The 15,662-nt window shown below is 39.5% G+C and overlaps 1 protein-coding gene across 17 annotated transcripts in view; it reads left to right on the top strand.

Moving 5' to 3' along the window:
* Positions 1–15,662, top strand: part of sorbs2a (sorbin and SH3 domain containing 2a) — a 63,620-nt gene that overhangs the window by 2,757 nt on the left and 45,201 nt on the right. For 8 of the 17 annotated variants that reach the window (XM_032501221.1, XM_032501250.1, XM_032501231.1 and 5 more), the window contains exon 1: positions 11,456–11,999. The exons of 1 other annotated variant lie outside the window; for it this stretch is intronic. The gene's annotated coding sequence lies outside the window, so the exon portion shown is untranslated. Of the gene's footprint in view, positions 1–11,455; positions 12,000–15,662 lie in introns of those variants that run through there. 8 more of the 17 variants (XM_032501275.1, XM_032501258.1, XM_032501267.1 and 5 more) reach the window with 3 other exon arrangements.

Raw genomic sequence — 15,662 nt, 5'->3', positions numbered from 1 at the left:
AATAAACCAGAGCATGTTTTTCTCCCATCCCGGAATGCCGTGTGGACTAGCCAGACCCTCCTTTGCGGCGCTGTGGAGGAAGGTCTGGCAAAGCGAGACAATTTTCAATCTGAATCATGACTAGGTTGCAAACTTGAGCTCTTTGGAGGGCTATGTGTTGAGAAATGTGTGCCTGACAGTGCCTTGAGCATTGTCCACCTGTTTTGCAGAGACATCTTTGTTGTGTGAGGAGTTGACACTGCGAGGCTTTGACCATGTGCTAAAAGCTGTGAGACAAGTGGCCTTTTCAGAAGGAGATTAGTCTCTTCTAACACCAAACAGAGTGTGTGAAAAGCAGGGCAGAGCTTTGTTGCAGCACCTTAAGCTTTGGCTCCAACAGTCTGGCAGTACCAACAACCCGGCCTGTCAGTGATAGTTAGCAGATGGGACTGTTGCCTTCTTGATTAAAGAAGCCATGTGGTGTGAGGGATTGTTTAAGGTGTAATGGTTCCTTTGTGTATATAAAATAGGATATCATAATAGAGCACTTTAGCGGACTATCAGAAGTTCTCAAAGTCAAGAATACGTTAGCTGTCTTTCATTATCCTCATTTAGGAGGGCCATTATGTTGCAGGACGTGGCTGCAGATCTTTTATTATTTTCTCACATGATTTTTAAGTGCTGGTTGAATATCACCATTTCCCAACAGAGCACAGTATATTCACGCAAACAAGGAAGGAAACACACCAAAAAGACCAGGAAAAGTACTGTATGACCCAAAGCAAAAAAAACAACAAGAAGATCTACTATTCTGACAGGACTTTGTGGCGATTGCATGCATAAATAAATATATAAACATTCATGACATTTTTCTTCCATTCACTAATAAGTTCATCCCTCTTTGGCTAAAAACACAAATATTTCTCTAGGTCATGTGGTCAAAAGTGATTTAGCGATTAAGGTCTCTTTTGCTGTAGCGGAGCAGCGCTGTTACCAAAGAAGGAAGAGGGAGATTCATGGGTCACATTCCACATCCTAAAAAAAATCCCAGCCTGAACAGATTGCTTTGCCCCACAGACAGGAGGACAATTTGCAACTTGAACATCATACCATTATTCACATTTCTTGTAAAATGTCTGTGCTAAAAATGAACTGGCTGTGACACATACATACATACTGGAGGGGCTGTGATAGCTCTGTGACAGAGATAGCAGTCCTTTTCTCTGCTACTTATCCTGTATAGAGTAAAGTGAAAAGGAAACAGTACAGTGTACAGTACTTTTCAATTATTCTGTATCAACATTTATTTTTCTTAATACAAATATCTTGTTATTTTTGCTACCGTTCGGATCCCCTGACACAGACTCAGACAGATTTTTATTCATGTATTTACATTTTTAAACTGGTGCCTATAGAAAATTTTGAAAATTCAAATTCAAATGAAGTTTGCTTTTTTGTTTTAACACATATTGCTTGTTTAAATATAAGATCAGGCTGCATTGTTTATATTGCATTTACAATCAAATATTGTCCACTCTACAGCCTTTTTATGTCTTTGAAAATAAAAAGTCAAATGGGGTTTGAATTTAAATTCTCATATTGCCATTAAAATACATTCACATTTTAATATAGTCATACAATGCACATACAATGCATTTTCGTTTAAATTTTGACTCGAAAAACATACATTTGTGGAAAATGATGATAACTCTTATCACTATTGTGGACTAACATTTACAGTTTCACATTTACATTATCATTTGAATTAAGTCCCCCATAGGCTTCCATAAGGGCCATTGTTTGCACCATCATGTGCACAATTGTGTCCCACTTCTGTTGTATGTTGGTCTGGATTAATCTCCTCCTGTTGCCTCCCAATGAATGTTCCTGCTATCCCTGGCAGTGCAGGTCTGGCAGGATTAATTGAGCCATTACTTAATTACAGGCTAGAAAAAAAGCTGAAAATCTATGAAGAGGATTTACAGCATTAACAATAAATCAAGGACAGAATTGTGAAGCAGATTTCATTTTTTTGTTTTTTTTGCAAAAATACTTTCCCCTAACAGGCTCATTAGCAAGTAAACGATGGAAAGAGCTGGTAATGCGGTTAATTCTGCCAACTCTGTACAAGCTACTACAGCTGCTTTCTCTACTGCTGGTATGGAACATCTCAATAATTACTCAGTGTGTGATCGTGGTGTGTGCAGAGATGAGCAAAAGGACATCAATATACTGTGTGTGCATTTGTTAATTGCAAATACTTTGCAAAAATTAGATGAAATAAATGGCCAATGATTTGACTTTGAACTGTGTTTAATTGCAATATTTGTACATTGCAAATACTTACTACTTTAAAGCTTTTAGTTCCACCATGGTTTTGACATTTTTATTTCTGTGTGAAATGTCACAAACATTAGAATAGGCCTTTTTCATGGAAGATATTTTAAATAATTGCAATAACAAAGAACAATTATGCATTTTAACAATTATAGAAGACACTGCTACGCGATGACAACCTGATTCTCTGAATACAACGTCAACACTCCACATGTGTGTATTTTCTCACAAAACACCTGATAGTGTCAACCTCAATGGTTCAAAGACATCTACACAGTCTGAGCCAGCTGGCATGTCCACTAGTTGACTGGCATCACATCTCTTGATGATTACTCTCGGTCATGTCACTTTTCATTGTTCCCTACATACTCTTTGCCTTTGCACACACTCTCATTTCAATTTATCATAGTCCGTTGTGTTCTTGTTCAGTTTTCTCTTCTCACCAGCTCTTTCTCTTTGTCTTTTATGTTTAAATATGATAGTACTGTGCAAAAGTTTTAGGCAGGTATGAAAAATGTTGTAAACTAAGAATGCTTTCAAAAATGGAAGTGTTAATAGTTTATGTTAATCAATTAACAAAACATTTGGTGTGACCACCCTTTGACTTCAAGACAACATCAATTCTTCTAGGTACACTTGCACACAGTTTTTGAAGGAAGGTTTTCGGCTGGTAGGTTGTTCCAAACATCTTGGAGAACTAAGCACAGATCTTCTGTGGGTGTAGGCTTCCTTAAATCCTTCTGTCTCTTCATGTAATCCCAGACACCCTCGATGATGTTGAGATCAGGGCTCTGTGGGGGGGCCATGCCATCACTTCTAGGACTTCTTGTAATTCTTTACACTGAAGATTGTTCTTAATGACCTTCGCTGTATGTTTGGGTTCGTTGTCCTGCTGCAGAATAAATTTGGGGCCAATCATTCGCCTCCCTGATGGTACTGCATGATGGATAAGTATCTGCCTGTATTTCTCAGCATTGAGGACACCGTTAATCCTGACCAAATCTCCTACTCTGTTTGCAGAAATGCAGCCCCAAACTTGCAGGGAACCTCCACCATGCTTCACTGTTTCCTGCAGACACTCATTATTGTAGTGCTCTCCAGCCCTTCGGCGAACAAACTGCCTTCTGCTACAGCCAATTATTTCTAAAGGGTAGAGAAACAAATGTTGATGCGATTTAGATTTTTCTTTTGTTTGCTCTTTTTACATTTTGTAAGTTGATAAAAATAAACAATCATTATTTACATTTTTGACTCTTAGTTTACAGTATTTTTTTCACACCTGCCTCAGACTTTTGCACAGTACTGAATATACAGTATACATATTGACTTTTTTGTCTACATTGGTTATGACTCATTGTCCCTTCTACTCTTCTGGTGAGCATTCTGGCAGACATCGCATCAGCATCCAGCTACGCCACAACACCACTTATCTATCCACTCAGCAGTCACACAGGAGAGGCCTGGCTTACCAACATCAGTGAAGGGTATTGAGATGGATGAAGAGCAGAGTAATATTAGAAATGTGTTTCAAAGAGAGAACTATCAGCAACTGTGTTTGGAAGACGCACGTGGGAAACACGTTGCATGCCGAGCGTTAGTCGCTCTGCCTTCGCTTTATGCCCCCATAAGGAAAAGCAAAAAGGTTTATGAGGTTATGAGCTCCAAGAGTCAGATTAGACGTTTCAATATCAGGGCTGCATTATTAAAGGATCATACTTTATGCAGTATAAATACTTAAACATAAAGCCTAATGGAAACAAAAGCCATGACAGCTCTATGAGGCTGTAGGCCTACTAGGGCATAGATGTGCTACTATATAAGCTAAATGCTAATGTGTTAGTATGCTAAAATGCGCACAATGATAATGCCAAATTTCTGATGTTTAGTGGGTATGTTTACCATCTTACGACCATCTTAGTTTAGTGTGTTAGCATGCTAACATTTGCTAATTAGCTTGGACACAAAGGAAATATGAGGATGTTTGAACACCAAAACTGTTTTGCAACTATTTGGTCATAAACTAAAGTATTGGACACATTGAAGTTTTGGTCTTGGTGGATATTAGTTGCCGCAGTTGCTACAGTTCATCCTGATTGGGGCAGAAATGTTTCAACCAAATTTCATGGCAGTCCATGTTGGAACTGTTGAGACATATGACATAAAACCAAATGGAGGCACTAGAGGAGAAGTCATGGGATCATCAACGTTATTAGACTTCATCCTCTGGGAACCATGAATGTCTGCATCAAATGTAGAAGGCAGTCCTGTATTTTGTTGAGATATGTGCAACAGTGTGACTCCCTCATATATTGTGGATGCTTAAAAGCATGTGTGGAACGTTGTAAAAGATTACATCGGGCAGACATTAAAATGTTTGGTTATATTTTTTTATCTAGCATACCATTTGAAATTATTGCAAGACAAATTTCATTTTAAATGAAAATATAATTTGCGTATAAGAGTCGTTGAGTCTGACACATTGGCTGTTCCAGAAAATTAAGTTTTATCATCTAGTGTAGCTTTGCACTACAGGAAATTGCAAAAGGGTGAGATAGGCGGAGAAATTAGCACTCTGGTTGCCTAAAAGCACCCTCATCCCCTGCTGTTGTAATTACAGTGTTTGACTCATTATACAACTACAGCCTCTGTTGGTGTGAGCTGCCCCTGAATGTTGGACAGCTGCTGACTCCTCACCTGAAGGGATAAAAACAGCAAGGCCTGCCATACTGTGTTGTGATGAATGTGAAATATTGTCACTAATTTGAAAGTTATGTCAGCTTAAAAAACTATTTTCCATAGACAACAAAGTCTGTGTCTATGTGTTTACATTCAAGTGGTATTAGCTATGCCACTTAGTTTCTGGTTTTTTGGACGAGACTTCTGAGTTTTTCATTTTGTGCCTGCATGCATTAATGTTTTTTGGCCACTTGAGGGCAGAAATAATCTGAAAAATACAAATCTACATACTATCACTCTGTTTTGGTCTCCACCTGCTGAGAGAAATAGGTCTTGCTAGCTGTTTACCTTTCTTCATCAGCTACTTTGTCTGTCTGTACATTGGTGCTGGGCAGGCGGGCATGAGTTTTTTCAGCAAAAACAGCCGGCAGCTGTGCCTGTTGTCACTGGAAACAGGGATTTATGAGAATGGAATTTGGGGCATATAAACTAAAACAATGAGCTAAAAGAGGCTAGAAGGTTTTGTAGGACTGCAGAGTCTGGTAATTATTCTCTCCAACTTTGTCACTACTAGAGACCATTTATAAATTTATATATATTTATATATTTACAATATTTATGAGTGGATCTTTAAAACAACCACTTCAGGCAGACCACTGGTAGACTATGTCAATAACATTAATATCAACTCTGTAGACTATTAAACAAGATAAGTCAGCAAATGTATTTGTGGGATCTGATACAATGCAGACAAATATATGTACAACACATATTACAGAAGATTGATTTGCCTCCTTTCTCTGCCCCCGTCTCACCCTTTCAAATATCCTCAGCACTATTGAATTACCAGTAATTGAAAAGTATTACAAAACAGTGGTTGCCTTAAACACATATTTACAGTAGAATATATAAAGTTAATACATAATTTATAAGATGATGTTAATGATCGTTTAAGTCTGCCATCCAATGTTGGTCTTTTTCAGGCTGCTGTTGACAAAACGTTATTTACATTTCAGTTAATTCAAGTGATAAGAAGTATTGAAATAATCACACCAGTAGGATTCATGGCCAGCATTTCATCTCATAATACTTGTCATTCATATTGTGTTGCCATTATGTAGCTTTGGTTTATCTTCTGTCAGCTACAGATGTTACAGACATAAAGAGGAAATTAAGATTTGTAAAATCTTCATTTTGAAAGATTCACTGAAGTCATAATATGCATTGTCACGTTGTGAAGATTCCCATGAGGCAATCATGTCTAGCCAGGTAATGATGATGTCAACTTGTATAAGCTACAGGAGAATTTAGCCTTTGACTCTTATCTTGCATCTCTGTTCTTCTATGTCCTTCACTGTGTCATTAATTATTTTATTATCCTTCATCTTCTCTCATCCACCATTTGTATCTGTTCTGTCATGTCAGATTTTCATCATCCTAACAATGCAGTGCCAGCTTTTATGTACAAAATGAAGAGCCATGAGTGACACTGGCACTTTTACTCGGCTATGTTGTCTCTTTTTGATTGATAGCCCACAGCAGGAAGGCAAAGGCCAGGGTAAGTTTTGGGTCAGATGAACTGCAATTTGTATTTTGGTGGTTGAATAAGGCTTGGTTAACAGAATTCAGCATTTTGTTCTTTTCACATTGTAAGGTAGTGATTGACCCTTACATGAGCCAATGATACTTATCATGATCATAGACATCTGACTAACAGGAATGAATGCAGTGAAAAGGAGTCTAGTGGAAATGTAACACTACATCAGCAGCTTTGTTTTTTTCACATATTTGCTTTGGCATTTCACCTGGTCAGCTCTCAGACATCAAAGCAAGCCTAAAATCTAAGTGAAAGTGGCATGATGTCATTGCCAGACAATGTCCTCATGCACTCATATGCCATCCACTCATTCAGCACCACTGTGCCACTTTAACATTGGCCAGACGAGTGAACCTCAGTATCAGCTGTTCCAAATGTGGATCTCTTTGGAAAGCATCAGTGGAAAGATGTGAGCGAGTGCCACTGCTCAGATAAAAGAGTTATTTTCTCACAAGATCCGTGTGCCAGCCTGCTCTCCTTTTATTGTGGACTATTCTAAGATAAGGCAGGAGAGGTGGTGGTAGTATATGTCAGGGTTTGGATATTAGATAATTGCAGACATGATGTGGATGAGGACAGGAAGCCGCGGCCATAAAAGCTTGACACATGCTTGATGTTGCCATCCTAAAAGCGAAATACTAAAATGGAAAACATTATTACACATCATTATTGCACTTTGTGTGGATTGTAATGTTGTGCTTTCTTGACTGTGGCCAGCTTCAGTATAGCTTGTATCCAAGGCCACCTTTCTGATCTTCAACTCACGTCAACACTAGACTCCACTAGATGAATTGTGCACACTGGTGGCTCCTCTACTACCTATGCTAAAATCCCATTCTGGGCTCTCAGAGGGGGTTGGTACAAATTCCTGTGACTATATGTAGTGACAGTCCAGGAGTCCTTGCTATCTTGATTGTTCCTTTAGCTACACTAGAGGCATGGCTCTATGGATGTTGATGCTAATGTCGGAGTTCAGTCAGTTGGTCCGTTGTTTGTTCTTCGCTTTGGTCCAGACTGAATTATTTCACTACTGGATGGTTTATCCATTATGTTTTATAAAGACATACATGGCCCAGAGAGGTTGAAGCCTAATTTCTTTTGTCCCGTTACTTTTGCTCTAGCTCCACCATGAGGGTATTCAGGTTAAAAAAATGTTTCTTTAATTTCTTTGCAATCAGGGGCGGGTTTCTAGTATTTTTCTAAATTGGGCGCCATACTTTCCACAGTAGCATTTCAATAATTCGGTTAACAACTGAATACCAACAAGTCATCCAAACTATGACCACATAGGTCGTTTGATCCAACCCTTTAATACGACCCATAGGAGTTTAATAAATTAGCGCCCCTAGTGGTGGAAGGAAATGCGACCCACAGAAGCCATTCCGTCCTCATAACTAAATGTAACAGCTGCGGTTTTGAACATTGTGGAACAATCACAGTTTGGTTTGGTTTAGGCATAAACATTACTTGGTTAGGTGTAGGCTACAAAACTGCTTAGTTAAGTTTAGAAAAAGGCTGTTGTTTGGGTTCAAATCAGTACATTTGTTTCTTCACTTTTCTGAGGAGTCTCCTAAATACTAAATGCAAAATTAACGTAATTCTGACATTTACATTGTGTTATGTGATATATAGCAAATGTTAGCATAACTGGCATGAACGTGCAGTAGTAAACATTAACCCTGCTTATTATCAGCATGTTAACATTTTCAAGGTGAGCATGTTAGCATGCTGCCTAAGTACAGCCTCCCAGAGAAGCTTGCATGGCTGTCTCACTCAGCCGAATACACAATTACTGTTGTTACGTGCATAAAACAGAAGAAAATAGACTTAAAGTGTAAAAATTATGCTTGAGGTTCTGGTTACGTGCACATATAGCGCTGTGAAATGCAAGCTGTTACACAGCCTATGTAGACAGCTGTATTGATGAAAATAGAAGCAAATCTGTTTCGTGTGTGAGATGGATGACAAAACACGTCCCGTGTAGACATGCCATTAGTCTTGTTCTGTAATGCGGTGTAACGTCTTAAGCTCCAGCCTAGCATGCCTGCTCCTGTAAGCAACTGACCACTGCATGCCAGACATGTATCAATGTATCGTCATCATCCTCCCTGGCCCCGTCAGCCGTCAGAATGGATTGCCAAGAGTATTCCTGTGGATAACATACCACCTATAAAAAGGCACCTACTTGATAACAGTAAGATTCAGTAAGGGCTGCCTATGAGCTAGTGGTAAAAGACTAAACACATGCATGCGTTTACACACACACACACACACACACACACACACACACACACAGATGTGGTCTCGCTGACACTTCAGAAAGGTCAGCTATCAATAACGGTCTAAATTTGTACACCTTTAATGTTGACAGAAGAAAGGGCTCTTTGTGCATGTGTGGACAACAAAATAACACTGCAGCTTTAAAAATTGTTGATTAGTTATTTGTCGTCAATGTAACTTAAATTATTCATATCCAAAAGGACTTGTTATTAAGTCAAACTAAGAAGTTCCATCACCTTGCAGCAATAAAGTAAAACGCGGTTAGCAAAATTCACTGCACTAAATCAACTGACAGGAAAATCAATTGGAAACATAATTAGAGTGAAGACTTTTTATACACACATAAAACCAGGTAATCTACAGATTAAAAGCACTAAATAAAATATTTTTTTCAGCACACAAGGTTGTTTGTCAATTTAATTCCGTGCAAGTGGTTTCGTTATCAGGATTAACATGAAGCAGTGCAACTTGTTTGCTGCCGTTTAGTTGATGATACGAGGTAGCTTTGCATAATCGCAAAGCTATTAGGAACACGAATAGGTGAACAAGAATTGACACCATTGCGTAAGCTCAAAAAGGATTGTATTTGTCAGACTTATTTACATAAGAATGGATGCATTCCTTAAGTGACATTTTCATACAGTGAACGGGTCACATCTTTGCTCTGTGTATGCTTCCCTATCAACTCACTAGACCATTAAAAGAACTTAAAGTTTTAAAAATTCATGAGCAATAGGGCTATTGCTATTTTTCACTCCAAAGCTGCAGATCTATGTCTCTGATGTTGCACTGAGACTTCACATTTATATTAATTACTGCAAAATTGATAGATAGATTGTGTAGTTGTTTTTGCTACACACAGATGACTCATACTATTTCATTTGAAATATGCAAAACAATAAATTCAATGTGAAAAGGCCACGTTTTCTACCATGGTCACAGGATACCCAGCATTGACTATAAAGGGCTACCATCTCGTCTGTAAATAATTTAACAGCTTGGCATGTTTGTGTGTGTGTGACAGAGAGGGAGAATTTCCCAGCTAAGCCATCAAAAATCAAGACACGGTCCAGTTGCTTTGCTCAATGAAGACCGAGTTGAAACAAATAAAGTATTGTTACAGGGCAACACTTAAAGGTCCCATGGCATTAAAATGTCACTTTATGAGTTTTTTTCTTAACATTAATATGCGTTCCCCCAGCATGCCTATGGTCCCACAGTGGCTAGAAATGATGATAGGTGTAAACCGAGCCCTGGATACCCTGCTCTGCCTTTGAGAAAATGAAAGCTCAGATAGGCCGTTCTGGAATCTCGCTCCTTATGAGGTCATAGGGGGCAAGGTTACCTTCCCTTTCTCTGCTTTGTCCGCCAAGAGAATTTGGCCCACCCATTAGAGAGAGAGAGAGACATCATGGCTTTAAATGAGCAAAGTGGCAGTTGGTCAAGGCCACACAACCACACTCCACCTTGCACCCCCCCTCTCCTCCTTGTGTGACTGGCTCTAGTGGCTGTAATTCTGCACCAAGGCTGAATTTTGGGAAAGAGACTTCAGATAAAGTTTAGGGGACCACTAAGGTTTATATAAAGCATCCAAAAAGCACCATGTCATTGGACCTTTTAAACCATGATTCAACTTCTGGTGTTTACCCGGCAAGGGCTGAAGACCTCACAGCGAAAATGTCATCTTTAATTTAAAATGGGTGTTAAAAACCAACACCTTGCCAGTGATGGTATATTCACAGCTATCAGAGTTTAACACATTCCGATCATTGCAGGATTTTGCTGCCTCAAACCGATGTCAGCTCTCTGTCAACTCTTGCATTATTAGCACTGAAAAGTTTGTTGTGTACACGCACCATAAGGACTAATGGTTGGTACTACAGAAACTAATTTATCCAAAACACCTCACAGCATTGTAGTTGTAGGCTAATGCAATGTTCAATCCTATCTTAAGTCATATGAAAATTCACAATTTGAAAGTGTCTCTGCAAAAATCTGCAAACTCAATCAATAATGTACCTTCTACAAACAAAATAATAAACTTGAGTAATAGTAGCTGTATTGGCCAAATATTCTTAATTGTCCTATGTATGTTCTAGATAATCTCTACTCAGTTAGCCTACATTTTCATTATCTTCATACACTGTAGAAGTGCAAGGCCTGTGCTCAGTTTGGCCCATATGCAGATTTACTTGAAAGAATTTGTAATCCAATCCTGAAAACACAGTCCTACGTCAAGCGGACGTCAAGCTATAACTTACTTGTCATTTATAAATAGCTCAACATATGCCTTCAAACAGTTTGATGACAACATGGTATGCTGCCAGGGAAACAGCTAGCTTTATTTCCAGCATGGGTCAGTGGATGATTTACTAATCCTGACTGTATTATGATCATGTTCTAGCCATTAACACAGCATGTATCTTCCATCAACTTTCTAATGCAAGTAGAAAATAAAAGCAAAGTGGCATTTTACTGTTAGCAGTGTCCTGCACAGACAGGCTTCCTGTGTGTCCTCTGCGAGCACTGATTGAACCGCGGTCGTTGCTATGACTACACGACGACCCAATGGGAAGCTCGCGGTAGACTGTTGCTGAATGAAAATAACAGAGGCCATTTTGCGCACGAAGCTACGGTGTCATTCAATAATAATACAAGTGAAAAACAGAAGGAGGCAGGTTCAGTCCATTTTTGGATAGATGCGATCGCTGGAGAGCCCGGTAGAGTTGTGTGGGACCGCGGTGCGAGTGCGACTGGCGCTTGTGGCTAGTTAAACATGCCGCGGTAACTACTTGTGCCGCGGCGTCGCCTCTTCCTTTCGGCGTTTGTGTCGTGAAGAAAGGGGACAGACAGGGCAGCTTCACCGTATTGCTATCTGAGCCTGTGACCCCCGAGAGAGGGAGTTGCCTGTACTTAGCTGACCGACACCGGCAATATCCATACGCGTTGAAAGCAGGTGTACAGTTTCATCACACGGACACGTACCGCACTAGCTTCCGAGCCGCTGTAGCTCTCTGCGTTTGTGTGTGTGTGTACTCTGATAAATACTCCAGTCATTAACACATGGAAGAGGCTGATAACCTGACGATATGTTGCGGAATTAGTCGAGTGAGGCGAGACTCGTTTTAAGGTAGGTACACACCGTATCAGCAGTGTTGTTGTCAAGGGACTACGTTATTATGTTTCCCTCCGCGCTGCTTTTAGCAGCTGCAGAGGATTCAACCCAGAGCTGTATTTTGTGCTTTGATAAGTTAAGCAGGCTATGTCTGTACGTGCGTTACAAGCAACAATGCACATGTAATTGTAATCGGCGAGACTAAGACAAATACACCAGCTCACATGCGGTAAGCTTTCTACTGTCTATGGTTTGCACCAAAGTGCATTCCAGTGGATTGCTGTTTACAGTACATTGAAGGCAGATGCGGCTGGGAGATGTTAAATGCTCAAACCACAACATTTAAGCTGTAGAAACATAGCTTAACATAAATAAAAGCCTAAAGACAGTCAGCACGAGAGACGTAGGCTATAATAAAAAATGTGCTGCTTGATAGCAATAAGCATGAATTGAGATATCCATATTTAACCTACATCCCAAATGCTTAAGTTAATCTCTATTGTTTGCTTGCAGTTCTCCAGTTAAGTACAGAATTAGATGTGTAATAATGAAAACACTATTATACAGTGACCTTAGTTTGGTCTGGTATGCAGATGTATCTTTACCAGTTAGACCACAGGACTCTGAGTTTTGTATTGGACCCTGTGGAGTTACTTATTTATTAAAACAAACCCACCATTACATCTGCTATTTGCATTCAACGACCATTAAATGTTTATCAGTCTGTCTCTTATCGAGAGAGCTTGGATGAATAGTCCTGAATAGTACTGCGGTAGTGCATTTTATGTCATATTTTAAGACTTAGGTGTTGCCCATGTCATATCCTTGATTTGACAGAAAGCAGTAAGGAATAGTCAGCCCCTGTGTTTCTTTGGCGCTGCTTGCTAGCTGATATAAAGGGATGATGTAATGAGGAAAAGAAAAAAAGTCTATAGCGTTGGATGGCAGCTGTGAGTCCAATTTGAATGCTGGGTGAACAAGATGCACACAGTGTAACACTATCACTCTGGGTACCTCATACCACTCCCAGTGTGGCCTACCTGGCCTGTGTGTTGTAAGTATTAGTGTGAAGGCTTTACTGGACGGTATCTTTGATGTTGTAGTCTATGTATTTTTATGACTGCATACTTGTATTTAGGGGAGAGGAAGCGGCACAGATGCAATATGACGAGCAACAGTTGTCTGCTATCAGTCTCATGAGGGCCCGCTGCGCCAATAAACAGCCTCAAGCTTATATATACACACTTAATGGGGCGATCATAGTTTTTTGACTTGATTAATGGCCAATGAGCCAGAAAGTATGTCTCTGTTACACCTGCCAGTTTAGAGTTTAGAGAGAGAGAAACTGTGTGTGTGTGTGTGTGTGTGTGTGTGTGTACACATGCATGTTTGAGTGAGAGGGAGAGAGGCTGTGAAGCTGAGAGAAGGAAAGGGGATCTAGGCAGGCCATTAGGGAATAGGAGACTGATTCATTTTCTCCTGAAAATATGGAATCTAACAAGGGGTTAGTTCACTTTATTTCTCTCATAATCTCGCTCTATCTCACAATCCTTTTACATTTTTCTTTGCCTGTTTATTTCTTTGTTTTGATGCCCTCTATTTTTGTGTCTTCTCATCCATCTTCCACTCTCTCTGCCCTTCTTCAGAGGCATGTCATGTCGGGGCTCAAGTGGTGTGCGAAAAGCTCGCCTAATTCTTAGTCTCACTGGTAATAGGGGCCGCTTGCAGGGCATGCTTGTTCCCTGAGATTTCTCATTGAACAAATCTGTGCCTCTCATGTGCCACGCAGTCTGGATTACATGGACTGAAAGAAGTGTATATTATTATAAGTAAAGTGCACATAATTTTTTGTGCACTCTCATTTAAAATGTGTGTTGAAATTAAAAGTGAAATCATTTTAGACAACCAAAATCTCCTAAAGTGGGTTAGTTATATAATGAAATGTTTGCAAATGGTGCAGCTGTTTTTAAAAAAATTGCCATTTGGTAGTATAGAATTTAGTTTGATATCTTAAAAGTCAAAAATGTATAATTAATATGTAATGCAAAACAATCTTTACGCTGACCTGTCGTTCTTAACAAGGCAGTTTTTTTCATTTAGCCTGGCATGTAAACACTATTGACAGCCCGTGGATTTTAATGTATCCTTTTCAGGGGTCGTAAGAACAAAAGCACAAGATAAAAAAGGCTGAATTTAAAAAAAGACTCTAAGCAGTCAAGGATTGAAACATGCTTAAAACTATGTCTAATTACTGTCATAGATCAAACAAAGGCAATTCTGAAAGGTCTTGATTAAAGCTTTAAGCATCTTCTAGTAGGAGTTGACTACAACAAATAAAAAGGTATGAATTCTTAAATTATTTAATGCGATTCAGTCAAATGTGTCATTTTGTGTGTTGTGCTGCAGAGCTTTAGGAGAGTATCTGTGGGAATTTTCTAACTCAATGACTGTGTCCCAAATAAGATGCTCCTGGTTGACAACAGAGGCTTAAACCTTTTGAGTTTATGGTTTGAAATGTATTACAAATTCATTCCATATTCATAATTGACATCTAAACATTGTATTAGCATGTAGATCATATTCTTCTGCTTCATGTGACGTTCCAAAGCAACCAAACGGTGGTACTGTCTCTATTGAGCAATATCATTTTTAGATCCGCTCCCAGGTTTAAGTGTTTTCAAGTAAGTGACACTTACTAATGTGTATGTGTACAGTTCTCCTGCTTTTTATATCCTGCCACTTACTTAATGGGTATGGCAGAAGCTGATAATGAATTAGGTGTTGAAACTGCACGGGCGAGACCATGTCGACACGGCCACTGTAGTCCAGAGTGGCTCATAGGTCAAAGTGTCGGTGTGTTTGAGTGTGAGTGTGTGTCAGTCGCTATAAAAATAGTTTGCTCTGCTACTTTACTGAGATCATTCCTAAGCTACTGCTGTGTCATGTTGGTTTCAGTTGTTTTTATAAATCATTCCTGCACATGCACAACTTCATAGGAGATGCTTATCAAACTCACATTTTAGGTTTTTGATGCGCAAGGGATCATGTGATCCACGACTGTAAAATCACATCCATCAAACGTTTGGTGATGGTTGTTCGGGTGTTGATGGGGAGCCTGTCCGTCATCTTTCGTAAAGTCTCATGTGGGTTAAAGATTAATGTATGAAGTAAATAGATAATGCAACCAACACTTTATTGGTCTCCTGGTACTTTCCTGGTTCTGGCCCCGAGGTTACATCATTAGCACCTGTCAGTTGTCACCTTTTTACCATACCTCCGTAATCCTTGGCACGTGATCAGAAATTTCTGGGGGCCAGCTGCTGTTTGATCAAGTCTGCTGTCACACCAGTCACTGTAATGTGCCGAGGCCTGAAGCTCGGGGGTTTTGACGGACATAGTTGCAGAAGTGCTACTTATAATTGGAGCTATCTAAACACGTTAAGCTGGGATTTTTACATTACCACTTCATCAGTGGCATGATGACAGTGGACATAGATAGTGTTGCTCCAGGGCATCTCAACTAAGGCCGTCCATGTTTGATTTAAAGGTTGGCAACACGTTGACACTTGACTGAGCGTGTTCATGAGTTTAGTATTTTACTTTTGTAGATGTAAATGGTATATGCTTAAAACACTTGACCTAGCTAAACTAACAAATTGTTTTTGTATGCTTGCAATA

Source organism: Etheostoma spectabile, chromosome 2, assembly GCF_008692095.1.
Source record: "Etheostoma spectabile isolate EspeVRDwgs_2016 chromosome 2, UIUC_Espe_1.0, whole genome shotgun sequence".
NCBI classification, from domain to species: Eukaryota; Metazoa; Chordata; class Actinopteri; order Perciformes; family Percidae; genus Etheostoma; species Etheostoma spectabile.
The sequence above is the reverse complement of the archived record's forward strand: the minus strand, read 5'-3'. Positions and strand labels throughout refer to the sequence as shown.